Genomic DNA, 2,352 nt, shown 5'->3' with positions numbered 1-2,352 from the left:
GACCCTCCAACTTCGTGTCTTAAAACCTCAACTGTTCATCACCAGGGCGCAAACTACTCTAGCCATGTCAAGTTAGATCCTGATTCTACTATTCCCCCATTGGTAGTGGCCAGTTTCAAGTCGCTTCTTGAAGAGTATGACACTGTTTTTGACCCCCGGTTCCAGGGTTATAACGGGAAGTCCGGTCCATTCCAAGCTGTTGTGAACATGGGACCTGTACTACCGCCGCAGCGCAAAGGACGTGTTTCCCAATATTCCAGGGACAGACTTTTAGAACTACAGACAAAGTTCAACGAACTTGAAGACTTGGGTGTCTTCGTCAGACCTGAGGATGCCAATATCTGCGTAGAGTACTTAAACCCATCCTTCCTAGTCAAGAAGTCTAGCGGAGGCTTCCGGGTTGGTCACTGCCTTTGCAGACGTTGGACGTTACAGTAAGCCACAACCATCCCTGATGCCTGATGTTGACTCAACGTTACGCCAAATAGCCCAATGGAGACACATCATTAGCACAGACCTCACAAATGCCTTTTACCAGATTCCACTCTCACGTGAGTCTATGAAGTACTGTGGTGTAGCGACCCCCTTCAGAGGAGTGAGAGTCTATGCCAGGTCAGCCATGGGCATGCCGGGGTCAGAAACTGCTCTTGAAGAGCTCATGTGCCGAGTGCTAGGAGAATTACTTGAAGAGGGAGTAGTTGCTAAACTTGCTGATGACTTGTACTGTGGTGGGGATACCCATGAAGAGCTCTTACATACATGGAAGCGTTTCTTACAGGCCCTACACCGGAATGGTCTCCATCTGTCAGCCGCTAAGACTGTTATCTGTCCTTCTACGGTCACGATTCTGGGTTGGATATGGAACCGAGGCACCATTCACGCTAGCCCCCACCGAATAGCGACCCTCTCGACATGCGCTCCTCCAGAGACAACACGGGGACTTCGTTCGTTCATTTGAGCTTATAAAGTACTAGCCCGTGTCATTCATGGATGTGCCACCCTCATTTCACCGTTGGATGAAGCCGTAGCAGGTTCACAAAGCAAAGACAAAATCATATGGTCAGACGACTTGTCAATGGCCTTTGCTAAGGCCCAGGCTGCATTGAGTTCCAACCGTACTATTGTGCTCCCACGTCCGGAGGATCAGTTATGGATCGTGACCGATGGTGCTGTCAAGTCTCGTGGTGTCGGAGCAACACTTTACGTCACACGCGACAGTAGGCAACTTCTTGCAGGTTTCTTTAGTGCCAAACTTCGTGGACGCCAGGTTTCATGGCTTCCCTGTGAAATTGAAGCGCTTTCTGTTGCTGCGGCCACGAAACACTTCAGCCCCTTCATCATCCAATCTCACCACAACACATGCATTCTTACTGACAGCAAGCCTTGTGTTCAGGCATTTGAGAAATTGTGCAGGGGTGAATTCTCAGCGAGCCCACGCATATCAACTTTCCTTTCCACAGTCAGTCGATATCAGGCTACTATTCGTCACCTGGCTGGATCGGCAAATGTACCCTCAGACTTCTCAAGTCGGAACGCCCCTGATTGTACTGAGCCAACTTGTCAAATTTGCTCCTTTGTCCGGAAAACTGAAGACTCGGTTGTCTGTACAATGTCAGTTCAAGAAATCATCGCCGGAGATGCTAAGTTACCCTTCACCAGCAGAGCTGCGTGGCACGACATACAATCTGACTGTCAAGATATGAGAAGGACCCATGCTCACCTGCTTCAGGGTACCAGGCCATCTAAGAAGCTCACCAACATCAAGGATGTCAAGAGGTATCTCCATTCAGTCACCATAGCTAAGGATGGATTGTTGGTTGTGCCAAGAGTTGAACCTCTAGCCCCAACTCGTGAACTCATAGCAGTACCCCGCAAAGTCCTAGATGGTTTACTCACATCCATACATATCCAGTTAGACCATCCCTCCTCCCACCAACTTAAACAGGTAGTGCACCGTTTCTTCTATGCTCTCGACATGGATAGAGCTATAGATCAAACAACGAACAGTTGCCATCAATGCTCATCATTACAGAAGATGACCCATACCATCATAGAACAGTCGACCTCTGACCCCCCAGAATCAATAGGTACGTCGTTTGCTGCAGATGTCTTGAAGCGGTCACGACAACTCATTCTTGTCTTGCGAGAAACAGTAACCTCGTACACAAGCGCATGTCTCATCGAAAATGAGAGGGGAGATACACTATGCGATGGTCTCATACGCCTTTGCGTTGAACTCAGACCATTAGACGGTCCAGTAGCTGTGATCAGAACAGACCCTGCCACCGGATTTGCCTCTATCATCAATGATAAGCTCCTTCACAAGCACAGAATAAATCTTGAGATAGGGAG

The sequence above is a fragment of the Haliotis rufescens genome, unplaced genomic scaffold (genome assembly GCF_023055435.1).
Source record: "Haliotis rufescens isolate VD_foot unplaced genomic scaffold, xgHalRufe1.0.p SCAF_18, whole genome shotgun sequence".
Classification (NCBI taxonomy): Eukaryota; Metazoa; Mollusca; class Gastropoda; order Lepetellida; family Haliotidae; genus Haliotis; species Haliotis rufescens.
The sequence above is the reverse complement of the archived record's forward strand: the minus strand, read 5'-3'. Positions refer to the sequence as shown.